The sequence below is a fragment of the Mobula birostris genome, chromosome 14 (genome assembly GCF_030028105.1).
Source record: "Mobula birostris isolate sMobBir1 chromosome 14, sMobBir1.hap1, whole genome shotgun sequence".
NCBI lineage: Eukaryota > Metazoa > Chordata > Chondrichthyes > Myliobatiformes > Myliobatidae > Mobula > Mobula birostris.
In genome coordinates, this window is record NC_092383.1 from 21,248,589 (window position 1) to 21,267,871 (window position 19,283).

Sequence of the window (19,283 nt, forward strand, 5' to 3'; positions counted from 1 at the left end):
TGCAAATGGATGAACACTCAGGTCTTTAGAAATGCTTCCGTAGCCTTTTCTAGCTTCATGCATCTCTACAAATCTTCTTCCAAGCCCCTATAGAAGTTGTTTTGTTCGAGGCATGGTGCACACAAACGTCTTTCTTAAGAACAGCAGGCTCTGTCAGTAACTTGTTTGTCTTTTTTTTATAGGACAGGGCACTTCTACAACCCACATCTCCAATTTCATCTCATTGATTAGAACACCTGACTCCAAATAGCTTTTGTAGAAGACATTACCCCAGAGGTTCACGTACCTTTTCCAAAGACGTAATATTTTTTGAGAAGTATAATTTGTGTCATTTACTTAATTGGGCTCTATCCAGTTTTGGGACTTGCGTGAAGATCCGATCACATTTTTGGTCATATTTATGCAGAAAAAGAGAAAATTTTACAGTGTTCACAAGCTTTTTAGCACCACTGCATTTATATTTGCTACCATTAAAATAAACAGACAATCTGCAATTCAAAGTCTTGAGCAATAATAAATAACATTACTAATTCTTCTCCAAGACCCATCCAGGTTATATCAATTTCACACACAAGATCTTCAAGATGAAGAGGCTACCAAGCATGCTGAAAATGAAGCTTTGTACCACTATCCTCAAAACCAAGCCTGTATTATTTACCATTAAAGGAAACTGCAGATACTCTGTGGGCAGCAACCATTAATAGATAAACACAGTTAATGTTTCAAATTGAAGAAGCTTCACATGAAGGGGGAACGATAAAGCTGGTTACAATCTCCAGAGAAGGCAAGGCAGGATGGAAAAGACAAAGAGGAACGTCTGTGATTAGTTAAGGTTTGGCGTGCTTTGTTGAGGGTGGTTGGAGAAAAATAAAAGTTGACAGGAATGTGAGGAGAAGTTACAGGGAAATTAGTGAGAAAATCAGAATGATCAAAATTCAGTAAGCCAAATGGTCTCCACCTTAGTAGTAAGGGAATATGGAATAATGGTTTGCCTCAACTTAGAATGTAGATCCATTTCTGAAGGCTCCAGAGGTATTTTAGTCACTTAAGAAAAAAGTTAAAAGCTTTGGTGAGGTCACAAACAGTTATGCAGTGATTGTTGCTCTTCCATGTATTCAATGTTGTAAAAAAAATCCTTGATTATCACATATTCTGTCACTTTTATTATATGATTATTATATCTCTGGCATGTCACTTTCTCATATGAACAAGATAATCCAAGCTTTAGAGTTTCAGAAGAAATACCATCGGCTCTAGAGGCCTCCGTTCTCATATTGCCTTTTCAATTTCAAGTCATTTCACAACACACTGGCAATGATAATGCTGAGAATGCACACGTGCTGTGAGATATGACTTCAAGACACGTATCAAAGTCTTAGGTGAGGAGATTCTTTGAAAGATTCCACACAATGGATGCAGAGTCTTTTCTGCACTCAAGAAACTCCATAGTTCCACTCTCAGCAGGGAAAGCCTTCAGTATTTTAGACCCTTCACAGTCTTAATACTGCTGTATTTGCAAATTAGTTCCTGGATCTCCTGCACTCTTTCCACCCACCATCTGTTCCTTAGGTCATAAGTTTGTAATCTTGGACCTCTGCCTTCAGGCTCCTATAAAGTTATTTTCTCCCCATGAGACCTGCAGCTTTCAAGAATGACTTGTGTTTTGCTCAGTTAGCTCACTGATGTTCTGGTCATTCTCAAAGTAATACAAGTTATCTGCCAGAGGGCAAGAATATTTTCATTGCTGCTAATTATGGTGGAATTTAGAGCAGTTCAGGTATTTGAGAGTTGACTAATTGTCTACCAGGTATAAACCGAGAAGAGCTTTCTTTGCAGGGTCCTTGAGATCATTGATTTCCTTCCATTTTTCATACAATGTTTTTGTTGCTGCTGTTGTTAGCTGAAGTAACAGAACAGATTAGGCAGTGGTTAGCCCTGTAATCTTTGGCACTAGCGATACATGCATCCTTGGGATCACAAAGTTCAAAGTAAATTTATGATCAAAGTGTATATTTATCACTATATACAACCCTGACATTCAATTTCTTGTGGGCATAGTCAATAAATCCGTGAGAATAATAACCATTATAGAATCAGTGAAAGCCCACACCAACTTGGGCATTCCACCAGTGTACAAAAGACTACAGTGTAAAACCCAAAATGAAAAAAATTGTAATAATAAATATCAACATCAGGAGATGAAGAGTCCTTGAAAGTGAGTCCAAAGGTTGTGGAATTATTTCGATGATGGGGCAAGTGAGGTTAAGTGAAGTTATTCCCTTTGGTTCAAGAGCCTGATGGTTGAGGGGTAATAACTGTTCCTGGATCTTGCAGTTTAAGTTTGAGGATCCTGCACCACTTTCCTGATGAGAGAAGAGAGCATGACCTAGGTGGTGGGGGTCCCCAATGATGGATGCTGCTTTCCTATGACTACGCTTCACATAGGCGTGCTCAGTGGCAAAGTACTATATCCACTACTTGTAGGATTTTCCATTCAAGGATATTGATGTTTCCATAGCAGGCTGTGATGTAGTCAGAGAATATATTCTCCACCACACATCTATAAAAGTTTTAGATGTCATGCCTAATCTTCACAAACTAAGCAGAGGCAGGAATTTAAATTTGCTGACCCTCTCCATTTCTGATCCCCCAGTGAGGACTGGCTCATGGACCTCTGGTTTCCTCCTCCTGAAGTCAATAATCAGCTCCTTCATCTTCCTGACATTGAGTGAGAGATTGTTGCTGTGGCATCACTCAGCCAGATTTTCAATCTTCCTCCTATATGCTGATTTATCACAACTTTGATTCTGCCTACAACAGTAGTGTTGTCAGCAAACCTAAATATGAGAATGGAGCTTTGCTTGGCCATAGTCATAAGTGCAAAGCAAATAGAACAGGGGGCTAAGCACACAGGCTTGTGGTGCACCTGTGCTGATGGAGATTGTGGAGATGTTGCAGACTGGGGTCTGCAAGTTAGAAGATTGAGGGTCCAATTGAACAAGGAGGTATTGAGGCCAAGGTCTTGAAGCTTAGCGATTAGTTTTGAGGGGGGATGATAGTATTGAATACAAAGTTGTAGTTGATAAGAACGTCCTGGCGTATGCAACTTTGCTGTCCAGATGGACCAGGATTGAATAAAGAGCCAATGAGGTAGCATCTACTATAGACCTGTTGCTCCAGCAGTCAAAATGGAGCAGATCCAAGTTGCTTCTTAGGCAGGAGTTGATATGTTTCATCACTAACCTCTCAAAACACTATTGCTGTAGATGTAGATACTACTGGATGATGGTCAATGAAATAGGTTATCATGTTTTTCTTAGGCACGTGTAAGTGAAGACTGCTTGAAGCAAGTGGGTACCTCAGATCGCTGAAGCGAGAGGTTCAAGATCTCAGTGAAGACTCTAGCTAGTTGATCATTAGCAGAGATCTTTAGTACTTGGCCAGGTACCATCTGGGTCAGCTGCTTTTCATGGGTTTACCCTCCTGAAGGATGTTCTCACATCGGCCCCAGACTGAAATCACAGAATTATCAGGGCTGTGGGAGTTTGTGATGCCTCTGCCATGTTTTGACAGTTACAGCAAGTATAGAAGGCATTGGGCTCATCTGAACTCGAAGTCCTGTAACCTAAGTCACTTAATTTTACTTTAACAGGTGATAGCATTTAAGTCCTGCCACAACTGTCAAGCATCTTTCATTTTCAAGTTTAACCCAGAATTGCCACTTCACCTGTGAGATGGCTTTCCAGAGATCATATCTGGATCTCCTGTAACTTTCTTGGTCAATGGACTTGAATGCCTCTGGCCTGCCCCTCAGCAGATTGTGGATCTCAAATTTCACCCAGGGATTCTGATTTGGGAAGGCAATGACTTTGTAGGGACACACTCACCTACAACTGTTTTAATAAAGTCTGTAACAACCATGACATTTTCATTCAGATCCACAGGTGAACTGAACACGGCCCAGTCCACCAACTTCAAGCAATCCCATAGCCACTCCTCTGCCTCGCTGACCAGCTCTATGTTGTCCCAATCTCTAGAGATTTGCTCTTTAGTCTCTGCCTGCATGCAGGTGGGAGGAGGGCAGCCAAGCAATCCAATTCACCAAACTGCTGTCTGAGCATAGAACAGTAGGCATTCCTTATCTCAGTAAAAGAGTGGTCTAGTGTGTTGGGACCTCTAGCGCCACAGGTTATATGCCCATGGTAACTGAGCAGGGTTTTCTTCAAACAAGCCTGGTTGAAGTCCCCAACTATGATCTGAAATGCATCAGGATGGACTGTTTCTAGTTTGGAGATGGCATCATGCAGTATATTCCAGAGGACTGCAAAATTGCAAATGTCACTCCACTCTAAGGAGGGATGCAGCAGAAAGGAAATTACAGACCAGTTAGCCTGACCTTAATGGCTGGAAAGATATTGGAGTCAATTGTTAAGTCTGAGATTAGGGAGCACTTGGTGACACAGGACAAAACAGGACAAAGTCAGCATGGCTTCCTCAGAAGGAAAATCTTGCCTGACAAACCTGTTTGAATCCTTTGAGATTAAAAGTAGGATAGATAAAGGAGATGCAGTGGATATTTAAAATTTGGATTTTCAACAGGACTTTGACAAGGTACCACACACAAGACTGCTTACCAAGTTAAGAGCATTGGCTGATTGGTAGGAGGCAGTGAGTGGGAGTAAAAGGATCCTCTTCTAGTTGACTGCCAGTGCCTAGTGGTGTTCCGCAGGGGTCAGTGTTGGGATCACTTTTTATCTGTGTATCAATGACTTAGATGATGAAATAGATGGCTTTGTTGCCAAGTTTGCTGATGATATGAAGATTGATAAAGAGGCAGGTAATTTTGAGGAAACAGGAAGGCTGCAGAATGACTTGGATTAGGAAAATGGGCAAGAAAGTGGCAGATGAAATACAATGTTGGAAAATGCATGGTCATGCACTTTGGTAGTAGTAATAAACGTGTAGACTTTTTTAAAACAGGGAGAAAATCCAAAAATCCAAAAAAAAAAGGGACTTGTATGTGCTTGTGCAAAACACCTTAAAGGTTAACTTGCAGTTTGAGTTGGAGGTGAGGAAGGCAAATGCAATGTTGGCAATCATTTCAACAGGTGGAGAATACAAGAGCAGGGATTTGATGCTGAGGCTTTAAGGCATTGGTGAGGCCTCACCTTGAGTTTTGTAACAATTTTGGACTCCTTACCTAAGAAAAAAATGTTCTGGCATTGGAGAGGGTTCAGAGGAAGTTCACAAGGATGACTCCAGGAAAAGGTCATTATGAGGAACGTTTGATGGCTCAGGGTCTGTACTCTCTAGAATTTAGAAGGATGGGGGGGGGGGAATCCCACTGAAACTTTTTGTATGTTGAAAGTATGTGAAAACACTTCCACCTTCTGCCTTTTCGAATCAGTACAGATGTTCCTGTGAGTAAGCCGCCTTCAGGTCTGATCGCCGTATCTGGCATGCTGCAAGTGAGCCATGTCTCGATTACATACCAAATACAACAATCTCTCATTTTCCTCTGATACAACAATCTCTCATTTTCCTCTGATACAGCAATCCCACCCTCAGGACCTCAAGTTTCCTCCCCAGTGATGAAGGTCTCATTCCTCAGTTTCATCCTGGCTTGGAGTCTTACCTGCACCCCACGCACCCCCCCCCCCCCCCCCCCAGTTTCGCTTCCAGCCATGGCAATGAACCTTCATCCACTTAAAGGTACCATGCCTTCTCGCTTGAGAGTTAAGTCCACCAAGTCCTTCAGAAGATCATGAAATCTGTAGTTCATTGTTGGTTTAAAAGTACATTGCTTACAGGGAAAATACATGTGCAGACTCAAGTGACTGAGTAATTCAAAAAGGGTACTGAATATTCAGAAGTATTTTAGGATAACATAGAATGTCACCAGTCTCGTTCATATTTGACAGGAAAACCCAGAATTAACCTTCTAGCTGAAATACCACTTCCTTGTCTTTGATATGTCTGTCTTCTGCTAGTAATATCTCACTCAGGGCAGCAATATTAATATCAAAGCATCCAAGTTCCCAAGCTCTGAGACCAATCTGATATCCAAGTCTGTCACTATTGCGATTTTCCATCAGGCTCTAACACATCAAGAGGAGTGGGTCAAAGACACTTATTCACAAGTCATTTTAATGCAAGGTGCCTGATGGAAAATCACTTAGCTCAATTTTTAGAGTGAGATCTCAGTCTAATAGCATGGAAGTCCATGGTGACTGGACACTAAACCATTGAATCCTTATTAAATGCACATGCGGAGATGGGCCTAGAAAACCACACACTTTTCCTCAGCTATCCACCAGTATCTCCACTTCTTCAACTTTATTCACCCAGTCGAAAGCCCTTTCCTCTAGTCCCAAGAGCAGCAGCAAGGAAAGGCTCCCTCCCACCCATCTCTCAACCATTCTGCCGATACTGAGTATAGAGTCCCAAATATTTGCAGACAGGAAGCTCAGTTGCTTTACCAATTTGGGAAGGTTGGATTCAGCCTAACAAGGGAGGTGTTTAACTTCTGTATAGAATGCAAGGGTAACCCCTCATCCAATACAGCCTGGAGGGACAAACCCAGTTTCTACCTGCCTGCTACCTCAATCCTCCATCTCATGACCCCTCCTGAACCTCACTGCCTGAATTAGACACATTAGTCTTACAGGTTCAATGAATTCAACAATTTCAAATGATCGGCCACTTCAATCTTTTGTGTCAATTCCCAATTCTATTTCTTGCTCCGTCACCTTTCTTGGCAATTGCCAGTTGTCTTCCCCCTTTCACTCCTTACCCACCAATTTTCCCCCCTTTAGCTTTTACATTCTTTTAGCCAGCTTCGCTGCCACCTTTACCGTTTCAACAATGTTGTCCATATTGCACAGCATATACTCCATGTTTTTGCCACCATTCCCGTTTGGGATTTTAAACATTTTTGATTGCTAACTTTTTCTAATTCTGAAACATCAGTGCAAAATATTACCTTGTTTTCACCACAGTTGCAATTGATTTGCTAAACACATTTGGACAAATTACTGGGAAATTAAACAGAGCTTGCAATCTCAATGAGAATTCAGTGCTTCACAGATCTGCTAGCTACAAATCACAAACTTAAATATTTTCCAGCAAAGACCGGATTGTCACAGATTGCAAGTCCAAGGAAACAATCCCATCAAATACACTAAACACAACATAGGATCTATTATGTACAACTGTCAGAGCTCTTTTTTCCAGATCAAGCCATCAATGGACCTAACCCTATGTAATTCTCTTCACACTTTCTCCAGGAGCATTTGATGACATACCTTACAAAAACAGGATAGGTCCTTTAGGACCAATGAAATACTACAGCTTAAAACATGTTGGGTCCTGATAACACATGGTAGTCAAAAGCAGAAACAAGATGGCAGGCATCAATTCGAGTGCAACTGCTTTGATGGCTCAATTCAAAACTAGGTGATCAGAGCACAGGAAAGTTTACTGCTGCTGGCTGTATAATACAAGAAATATGGTATGAAAAAATTAGGGGAAACCTTATGCCAAACTGCACTGCTGAAATAACTGCAGTTTAAAATGAAGTGCTAAAATATGCTTGAATCTTCCTGGATACTAGAGAAGAAAGTCTCTTTTACTTAAATCAGTTTCCCAGTGTTGAGTGATTGCATGTTGAGTTATGAATGGACAGTCTTAGCCAATAAAGCAGCTGAAAGAAACTATCGTATTCCTGTAGGATGAATCTTCCTCAATCTGCCATAACCCACCAGAACACTAGGAGACCACAATCAGGCAGTACGAATCAGTTGACTTAAACCTTTGTTTTTTCTTAGGGTCTGTATCTGACACCACCTTTAAGCACTGACAACTTGTACTTATAGATGCATCATGAAAAGAATGCAATGGGATGACGCAGCAACTGAAGTTCTGTATGCAGGAAGTATTCGACAGTCCAAAAACACCAACTACTGATAGACATTACATCCTTCCTGTTATCAAACTGTTGCTTTTTTTTTGCAGTTGAACCAGTAGAAAATTTAATCCTGTATATTTGAACTCTTAAACTACGTTCAGATCAGGCTGGCTCAAGGAGAGATGTGTTCTAATGCATGATTCTTTTTTAAAAATGCACAATAATTGTCAGGATAAAAATTGTATGAGTTCACAATGATGCTATAAACTCAAGCATGTGGGGAATATTTTTAGTCCCATGCTTTCTGGAGTCCAAAAATATATAATTTGATTAATATCCATTGAAATACAAAAATAGGCCTGGTGAACTCTGACCATCAGAAACAGCAAAACTCTAAATACTTACCCTACTTGTTTGTTGACATTTACTCGTGTGTTTACAAAGATCTAATAAAAGGAGATGCAACACCAGTACACAAGGGTAACAAGCACACAAACTGTTTTTAAAATATTCTATAGTCTTTCAAGTTACTACAGCAAAATTTAGCAAGTTCTAAGTTGAACACAAAGCTGGTTTCCCTATAAACCACCAAAATTTGATCCACAATGCAAAGCATTTTCTGAAGCAGCACGCAACCTCACAGGCCTGCATATTGCACCACAAAAGAAAAATTCATTGTTATGGACCTACTTTAGCCAGGCACAACCTTTCAACAGAAAAACTACTAATCAAATTTTAACTAAAATGCAAGATATAACCAGAGAGCAACTTAAAAATAGCTCTTTTAACCCCTGCAGTTAGTAGAAGGGGAGCCATGTGAATATATGTGAACATAACATGGCACAACTCGTATCTAATTATCCTTCATGCAACCCACATATTCACCTTTGCTGGATCTCAGGTGCCATACTGAATCCGTTCCTCAAAGAGCAAGTTGCCGCCAATTGTTCCCCCACCCAGAATTTTCTGCTTCATTGAAGAGGCTAAATTCTTCAATCCTACTGGTGTTGCTGCAGCACTTTCTAGCTGCTAGCTCTTGGAAAGCTAAAAAAAACAATTAATTTAGCTTAATAGTGGCAAACCACTGAATACATTCTGTTCTTTCCCAATTGCTCCTTCATTAGAATCTTTCTGAGCTCAGGCAGAAATGTCCGAATGAATTCCAAATTTGAGCTTGCAGCCAGCATTTGGCTTTCTTTCCCAAAGCACAACTTTTCACCTAAGCGCAACAACTTCAATCTCGTCATCTTTAAAAACAAATTGATTTGTTCAGAAAAGGTTCAACAGCAGTCTCATCAAGAGGCCCCACAGTTACTGCTCAGTCTTTGCCAATGTACAACGCCTCCAAGAATGTAAATTAAGCTTGAGGGATAAATACAAATTGGAAGTGCCAAGACAATAAAAATAAGCAATGCAAATGAAAACTTAAGGACTGCAATTAAACATAGAATGGAGAAAAGCTTCAGCTTGTACAAAGTACCCAGCAGTTCATTCCAAGATTATTCTTACTTTCTCTTCATGCCACTTCCCAACTTTTTAAACCAATCCCCACTAACATCTTTCGTCAGCTAGTTTAGTGGATACACTTTCAACCGAGTCAGATGGTCCAATCAAAAATACTCCACTGGTACACCAAAACTACCATATTCCAATCAAAACAAGCCATATTACAATATTCCAAAGAAAAACAAAAATTTATTACCATAGTATAATCTAAGGGGTGACACAGTAGCGTGCTAACGTAGTGGTTAGCACAACGCTTTACAGTACCAGCAACCCGGGTTCATTTCCCATCACTGTCTGTAAGGAATTTGTACATTCTCCCCGTGACCATGTGGGTTTCCTCCATGTGCTTTGGTTTCCTCCCACAGTCCAAAGACATAATGGCTGGTAAGTTAATTAGTCATTGTAAATTGTCCCCTGATTAGGCTAGGATTAAATAGGGGGATTGCTGGGCAGCACGACTCAAAAGGGCTGGAAGGGCCTATAACATTTTAATTCCTTGGCCTTTTACCAAACAGTAGGTCAAAATAAATTTCTTCACAGTGGTTAGCTCACATCATGTCCAACCTTGCTTTTCAAAGGCACCTTAAAAGTTTCATTTCCCCTACCCCAACTTTAAATTTCCTGTTTTGCAAAATGCAACAAGGCATCTTCAAAACTCAGATTTTATTTATCACATGAAAGTACAGGTTGCTCCTTCCTTTCTCCCTGAAGAAATTAGTTACCAGGTAGCAATGCATCTAAAAGGCAAATCAGAACCATCCAACTGTGCATCTATGGGGCCAAAGATTTTGCAGATGCTGGTGCATCACACACAAAATGCTGGAGGTACTCAGCAAGTCAGGCAGCGTCAATGCAGGGAAATGAACATGGGCCAGAGACCCTTTATCAAGACTGGAATGAAAAAGGGTAGAAGCCAGAATTAAAAAAGTTTGGGGGGGGGGAAGAGGAGCACAAGCGAGCAGGTAATAGGTGTACTTCAGTGAGTTGGGATGGTAAGAAAGTGGGGGAGGGATGGAAAAGGGAATATTTCAGAAACTGGGAAGAAGAAAGAGCTGAATAAGAAATCCAATAGGACAGTAGACCATGAAATAAAAGGAAGAAGGTGAGGAAACAGGAAGGTGGTAGTGTTTGTCAGGTCTCATGAGGGCAGGGAAGGAGTAAGAGGTGCAAAGGTGCCAGAGGGATAAGGAAAAAAAAGGAGGGGAGGTTTTACCAGAAGTTAGAGAAACTAATGCTGATGTCTCGAGATAATTTTGCTTCTAGGTTTTCAATGTGACAAATTATACACTGAAAAGTTCAATATAAATGTTTGTAAAATTCCAAATAGCCAAGAATATGAACTACAACCTTGAAGTTTATAACCTGAAATTGAATAAATGCCTAAACATTTATAAATCGATTTAATTCCTGGAGTAGGTCAATTAGCGATAACTATATAGCCTGTTTGCTTTCCAAGAACCCGCCCCAATGTTTGCTAATTTACGCCACAAGGGACGATATTAATTACCGCTTCCCCAACTTTCTTTTTGCTTTTGCCTCAACATCAGCCACAAACCAGGTCCACTGCAGCACCCGTCAGCATTCGGAGCGTATTTTAATCCCCTGCGCCAGCTCTGTTGAAGCACAACTCACTACCAGAATCAAGGAAGGGTCAAGAATAACTTAAAAAACGTGCTTAAATGTCACAATTCACACCCCCGCAGTGCGAGGTACAATTAAGCCTCAGCTGGTGGCGGTAAAAGGTTTTATTGATGGGCGTAAACAGTACATGTCTATGACCCGGTGGGAACCGACGCCGATGACCCTACCTATAATCCAGGAGACAACGGGACGAGATGGAACAGAGGGCGGGGCACATTGTGCAATTAGGACCGGTGGCGGGGGGGGGGGGCCTAATACGGGCGGACCCCACTCATTCAGCGACCCCACCGACGCGCTCTGACAGCCGACCCGAGGGGGACAAGACGGTACGCATTCTAACCTGGACCCGACCCCCTCCCGCCGTAACCACCACCTCGTATCAGACTGATGCTACTGGCCCGGGTGGAACAGCCCAGCGTCATTTACCGGCACGGCTGAGTCGAGCGGCGTCGCCTCAGCAGCTCGCCACAGGTCGGTAGATCTCCTTCCTCTTCTCGCCCCGCCGCCCTCCAGCAGCCTCGCTCTCGCCCACGGATCGCAGGAGGCGTGGCTCGCGCGCGCAACCTCCCCACCAGCTTTCTCGCCAGGCTCGACGTCACTTCATCGGCAGCCGCCTGCACCAATCGCTCCCCTCCGCCGTTGGTTCTCAAGGCTCGCGTCCGCCCCGCTCGCTTCTCTCCACACGCCCCCGCAGACCGGATGGAAACCAACCAATGGCAGGGCAGGTTGTGCGAGAGAGGCGGATTCGGACAGGGGAAGAAGGCGCATGCTCAGTACTACAGTTTTTTTGCGCAAGAAGGTTGAATCCAGCGAGGGAGGGTCCCTGGACTCTGGTGCGCCCTCTGTAGGTTGTATTAACTCGTACAACCGACGAGAAGGCTCAGTGTGAGTTTATGCAAGTTTGTGTGTTTCCAAGCTCCCGGAGAAAGATGGACATCAGTCCCATTCTGCGCTCTCTACCCCCTACAAAATATCCCTTCCCAAATGTATGGAATTCTCTTCAGACAAAAAATATTGAAACTGCTTCTATTGTAGAAATCCATGTCATGAAAAGTCTATGAAAATGGTTCATGAATTCTGATCCTGAAATTGTACAGAAGGCATGCACTCAATGATTCAAAATGATTCCAGCATTTTACTTGTTGCTCCAGATTCTAGCAGCTGAAGTCACTTGTGTTCCACTCACAAATTAATCATCTTTGTAACTTACACTGGTGAGCATATCCGGGATAAGCGGACATGGTTTCAAAAAGATCTCACACTGCCGTGAACTTTTGGAATTCACTGCCTCGGAGAGTTATTGAGGTGGATTCAATGAATAAAGTCAAAGATTGACAGACATTTGAATTAAAGAAAGGTTTGAGGACAGTGTATGAAAATTGTGTTGAGGCCAAAATTGGATCAGCCAGGATGTTTCAGCAAGATTAAGATCTAAAACTCCTCTTAAACGGTTATGTTCATGATCACTGCTGCATTGACATCTCCCCATTTTTCATAATGACAGCAACATTTTAATTCATTAGTTCATTCATTTATTGAGAAACAGCACAGAGTAGGCCCACCTGGCCCTTCAAGCTACGTCAACCAGCAACCTCCGATTTAACCATAGTCTAATCACAGGACAGCTTACGATGACCAGTTAACCCACTAACCGGTACATCTTTGGACTGTGGGCAGAAACTGGAGCACCGGGAGGAAACCCATGCAGTTAGGGGGAGAACATACAATCTCCTTACAGACAGCGGCAAGAACTGAACCCGTGTTACTGGTACTGTGCTAATCACTACGCTACCGTGGCAACCAAGAACCCGATTCACATCCTCCACTTATCCTTTTGGTCCCAGTTAGGCATTCCTCTTTCCTCAGCCACTTGCTCTTTAATACTGATAAAACATATCTCGATTTTCATTATGAACAGGAAATGTTGAAAGCATTCGGCAGGTCAAGCAACATCTATGGAAACAGAATTGGCGTTTCATGTCCGCGACCCTCCATCAGAACTGAAAAAGGGGGAAAAAACATGTTTTTATCAACACACACAAAATGCTGGAGGAACTCAACAAGTCAGGCAGCATCAATGGAGGAAAATAAGCAGTCGACATTTTGGGCAGTGACCCTTCATCAGGACTGGAAAGGAAGGGGACAGAAGCCAGAATAAGAAGGTAGGGGAGGGGAAGGTGATAGTTGAGATCAGCTGAGGGGGAAGGTGGGTCGGTGTTGGGCGGGGGGAAGAGGTAAGAAGGTGGGAGGTGATAGGTGGAAGAGGTAAAGGGCTGAAGAAGAATGAATCTAATAGGAGAAGTCAGTAGATCATGGAAAGAAGAGGGGAAAGAGAGGGAGGTGATGGGCAGGTGAAGATGAGAGAATGGGTGACAGGAGAACCACAATAGGGGATGCAAAAAGGGAGGGGAGGGGAGGGGAAGAAGTTACCAAAAGTTAGAGAAATTGATATTCATGCCATCAGATTGGAGACTACCATGACAGAATATAAGGCATTGCTCTTCCACCCTGAGTCTGGCCTCATTATGGCAGCAGACATGTCAGAGCGGGAATGGGAAGTTGAAATAGGTGTCCACCAGGAAATCCTGCCTTTTTCCAGCACACAGAGGAGTCCTTATACCTCCTCTGGCATCATCATTTGGGGCCCCAAATACCCCCTACTAGGTGAGGCAACACTTCAACTGTGAGTCTGTCAGGATCATCTATTGTATCACCGTGGTGCTCTCGGTGTGGCCTGCTCTAAATAGGTGAGGCCTGACGTGGAAGGACAGCTGCTTCATCAAGAACAAAAGGTGGAATTTCCTAGTCTGGAATCACAAACAGGCCAGACTCAGTAAAGGAAAAAGCAAAGGGCAAAAAGTAAATAGATTTGTAGCAACAATCTGCTAGTTTCACAGTCACCATTAACAAATCCAATATTCTTTAAAAGCCAAGATTTCTCTCATTAGCTGGCACGATAGGTTATGAGCCCACGGTTTTCAGATCTTGTAACTTCACACTTCCTTATGCAAAATAAATAGCCTTGTAAAGTTCAAAACTTTCTTTTTAATTGTTTACCATTCCACATTTCTGCAAAATCTGAAATTATGACCTATTAGTAAATATTGTATGCAGCATTTTTAGATTAGGTTATGAGGACACACACTCCTCTTTTATTGTCATTTAGTAATGCATGCATTAAGAAATTATACAATGTTTCTCCAGAATGATATCACAGAAACACAAGACAAACCAACTGAAAAACTGACGAAAACCACATAACTATAACATATAGTTACAACAGTGCAAAGCAATACCGTAATTTGATGAAGAACAGACCATGGGCACGGTAAAAAAAAGTCTCAAAATCTCTCAAAAGTCCCATCAGGAAGAAAAAAAACTCTTCCTGCCATGAGCTTCCAGCACCGCAAACTTCCCGATGCAGCATCCTGGAAGCACCCGACCACAGCCGACTCTTGAGTCCGTCCGAAAACCTCGAGCCTCCGACCAGCCCTCCGACACCGAGCACCGAGCACCATCTCTGCTGAGTGCTTCGACCCCGGCCCCGGCAACATGCAATAGGCAAAGCCAAGGATCTGGGTCCTTCCCCTCTGGAGATTCTTGATCACACAGTAGCAGCGGCAGCGAAGCAGGCATTTCAGAAGTTTCTCCAGGTGTTCCTCCGTGCTTCTCACGTCCATCCCCATCAAATCAGGATTGTGCACGGCCCCTAGTTAACACATATGATATCATTTCCGAGCAGCCGCGCCGAAGATTTGTACACATATTGTATATTTTGTAACTTCAAAACATTAAATTAATTCAAAGGGAAACATAACAGTCCAGGAAAACAGGTGTAGTCTGTTCTTTACTTTAAGTGAGGCACGTGATAATGTATGCAACATATTTTTACATGTAGCCCGTAATTAATTATTTAAACAAACAAGAATGCTTAATCAAAAAAATATATATACAAGATTTCTCAAATATTATTGAAATATTAAATACACAATACACATACACTTAGTGGCCACTTTATCAGGTACAATAGTGGGTGTTCTGCTGTTGTAGCCCATCCATTTCAAATTTCAATGTGTGCATTCAGAGATGCTCTTCTGCACACCACTGTTCTAACCGAAGGTTTTTTGTGTTACTGTCACCCTTCTGACAGCTTGAACCAGTCTGGTCTTCCTCCTCTAACCTTGCTCATTAATAAAATATTTTTCCCCACAGACTGGATGCTCACTGGATGTTTGTGTGCTTTTCACACCACTCTCGGTAAGCTCTAGAGAGTGCTGTGCAGGAGATCAGCAGTTTCGAACCACCCTGTCGGGCACTAACAATCATTCCACCGTCAAAGTCACCTGGATTGTATTTCTTCCCTATTCTGATGTTTGGTCTAAACAACAACTGAACCTCTTGACCGTGTCTGCATACTTTTATGCATTGAGTTGCTGCCACATGATTGACTGATTGTCAGGGCTGTAAGAACTCTCCTACTCCTCTTCAAAGTTGAGCTTCTGAATCTTTCACAACATATTGGGGTAAATAAGACTAATATATGTCATCCAAAAGTGCAGTCTATTGCTTCATTAAAGCTGCAGTGTTGGCTGTCACTGATCTCAAGTAATGCAGATACAAACCGCAGGCTCCAACGTGGGTAAGAGCTAAGTGAAAGTCGTGATCTAGCCATTGATAAAATTAATGTCCTAAAGACAAAAAGAACTAACACAGCTCCTCTCAGAAACTGCCCTGCCTGCTGAATATTTCCAGCATTCTGTGTTTCCATTTCTACTAAGCTTTTTTTTTTGGACGGGGACCCCTGGAAACATCGCAGGTGACCTGCTGGCACACAACAATTTATCCTGACATTCCACAGAACTAACAACAAAGTTACAGAGGTCGAGCTGGAGAACCTCCCTCGAAATTTTATCCCACACTGTTAGTATCTGAAAGGAAGTAGTAGCTATAGAAAGCAAAAAAAATCTGGCTCCCTTGCCCTCCATTTCCAGTCCTGAAGAAGGGTTTAAGCCCGAAACGTCGGCAGTTTATTCCTCTCTAGCAACGCTGCCTGATCTGCTGAGTTTCTCTAGCATTTTGTGCGTGATACTCTGGGTTTTGAGCATCTGCAGAATATCTTGTGTTTATGAATTGAATTTAAATGTGTGCTTCATTGTCTTATGTTTTTGCATATACTGTATAATTTCTCTCTGGTGCTTCCTGCTCACTCCCCTCTCCCCTCTTCCTTCCCCTTGTCAGTAGTTGTCATTTCAACATTTGAATTCAGTGAATGAAAGAGTTACATTTAACAAAGTAATAATGATTGATTACATTAGGAAGGCAACTATGGATATTTGCTGCAGAACAAAACCATTTCCGTTTAATCTCTCTGCCTTTAATTAGCAGCTTCCGTCTTGCATTTGAGTCATTGAAATGAGTCATTCTGTGCTCTTTTCTGAGAACGAAACAACATATTTACATGGTCCTGTGCCATGTGTCTCAGAAACCTTCCAAATACCTTCACTGATGTTTTTTGATACTATATATGAAGAAATGCTGAAACACAATTGCGAGATGAATGAACAGTTCACCTGTTTCTTAATGGTGTTGATTTAGAAAAGGAGGTTGTTTCTGGGATGAGGAAATTACTTACTCTTTTCTGTATTCTGCTTTGAGATCTTTAATGTTCACTTGATCTAGCAAATAGAACTTGATAATTAAGTCTCATTAGAATGCATTAAAGGGGCTGTAGAAATCCAGAGGCAAGAGTCTACAAATGCTGGAATCTGGAGCAACTGCATCTACTGGAAGAAATTGGCCTGATGCAGGGTTTAAATCCGAATAGGTGACATTTTTTTTCCTTGCACAAATGCTGCTGAGTTCTTCCAGCAGATTATCTGTCGCTGTAGAAATCCAGGTTGCTTTTGCTAATCCTATCTCTAAAATGCTGTACACTTTCAGTACAATATTGTTATAGCTCTATGTGAATCCTTCAATAAGTTTTCAATTCCAAAACTTTGGACTCATACCAGTGAGCTACTAGCTGAAACAGCATATCTCTGGATTCCAAACTGATAGGTCAAATATCTTTTGTTCAGCATCACACTGAAGCTGATTTTTAATTGTATTATTTCCCCTGTCCCTAATCTGAATTTTGGGTACTTCTAAGAGTCTTCTAAAAATTGGTGTGCTTTGCTTTATACTTAATCTTGTGTTAATTTCTAATACAGGTTGAGTACCCCTTATCCAAAATGCTCAAGGACAGAAGTGTTTCAGATTTCAGATTTTGGAATATATAATGAGATATCCTCAGATCACCAACATTTCTGACTCTGAATTTATGTGCTACTGGTAAGCAGACTTTGTCTTACACTTGTTCATCACACATATGTTAGATTTTCATCGGAAACATCTTTGGCAAACTCATCAATAAGTTTCTCTGCAACACACACAAAAGTTGCTGGTGAACGCAGCAGGCCAGGCAGCATCTCTAGGAAGAGGTGCAGTCGACGTTTCAGGCCGAGACCCTTCATCAGGACCCTTCCTGGGTCTCGGCCTGAAACGTCGACTTCACCTCTTCCTAGAGATGCTGCCTGGCCTGCTGCGTTCACCAGCAACTTCCAGCATCTGCAGAATTCCTGTTGTTTGAATAAGTTTCTCTACTGCTTCATGATCAGCAGATGCTTTATCACCACAAATTTATATAAATTTAATTCCGTGCCTTTTCTTAAATTTCTGTAACCAGCCTGTTGATTATTCACAATTACCTTCAACATTCAATCCTTTGCTTATTTCATGATCAGCATACCGTTAAGTGGTATATGTTCACTCTGACACTGACGAATCCACTCTATCAATACACGATCGAGATCTTCCTTTTTCTGCTTTATCCAGTTTTTTTAGATTATGAGGACACTCAGTCCTTGTTTATTATGATTTAGAAATGCATGCATTAAAAAATGATGAAATGTTCCTCAGGAATGATATCACAAGGAAGCACAGGACAAACCAAGACTAAAACTGACAAAACCACATAATTATAACATATAGTTACAACAGTGCAAAGCAATACAGTAATTTGATAAAGAGCAGACCATGGCCATGGTAAAAAAAAAAGTCTCAAAGTCCCGATAGACTCATCATCTCACGCAGGCGGCAGAAGGGAGGAACTCTCCCTGCCATGAACCTCCAAGCACCGCCAACTTGCCGATGCAGCACCATTGGAAGCACCCGACCACAGCGGACTCTGAGTCCGTCCGAAAACTTCGAGCCTCTGACTAGCCCCCCTGACACAGCCTCTCCGAGCACCATCCTCTGCCGAGTGCTTCGACGCCGCCCCGGCCGCCAAGCAACAAGCAAAGCCGAGGACTCGGAGCCTTCCCTTCGGAGATTCTGGAAGACACAGTAGCAGCAGCAGCGAAGCAGACATTTCAGAAGTTTCACCAAATGTTCCTCTGTGCTCTCACATCCGTCTCCATCAAATCAGGATTGTGCACGGCACCCTACTTGACAAATAACAGACATCACCACTGGAGTGGCCAGTGCGAGCTGCGCTGCGCCCCCATTTTTCTAGTTTTTATTAAATTCTCTTCATTGCATGTGTGAGGTCACTTCTCAGAGCTGTCTGTAGTGTGAAGAGATCTGTGCATTGCCTGGGAACCTCCCCAGTGCCTTGTGGAATTTTCCATTTGTGACGCCATGTCAGATTTCAGAGGTTTGCAGATATTGGAATTTCGGATAAGGGGTACACAAACTTTATAATGAATCATTTGTCAATAATTGGCATTTGGGTATTATACAGAGGTATTTTCACTAAGACAATATCATAGAGGCATAAACTTGCCTCAGCAGTTTAATGGTATGGTGGAGTATTTGCTGTCTGTTGTATTCCCCTCAAGGCACAAAACAATAAGGCCAAACAGTCAAAATAGGAGTGGAATGATTAATGAGTCCTAAAACATCCATTAGCATCAGCAACAGTTCTCAAATTACTGTCTTGTTGCTGTTCCAAGTCTTTTCTGTCCTATCTTAGTATATTTCTTTACTTCTTTATTTAAGATGCTACATAGAGAAAGCAATAATCAATGCATTAGCAGAGACAATTAAACCTGATGAAAGTGATAAGCTAACTGACAATGCAGAAATACTGTAATCCCAATCTCTGTTCATTAATATTGTTGTTATGTTTAAAATTTTGAAAATTAATAAAAAGATTTGGAAAAAAAAAAGAAATACTTGGAGGATGTTCAGA

General features: G+C 41.9%; 1 protein-coding gene across 2 annotated transcripts in view; it reads right to left on the reverse strand.

Moving 5' to 3' along the window:
* tmod2 (tropomodulin 2) overlaps positions 1-11,682 on the reverse strand; it is a 69,525-nt gene extending 57,843 nt beyond the window's left edge. The window contains exon 1 of one of the 2 annotated variants that reach the window (XM_072278202.1): positions 11,480-11,682. The gene's annotated coding sequence lies outside the window, so the exon portion shown is untranslated. The remainder of the gene's footprint in view (positions 1-11,479) is intronic. The other variant, XM_072278201.1, reaches the window with a different exon arrangement.
* Positions 11,683-19,283: the final 7,601 nt, after the last annotated feature.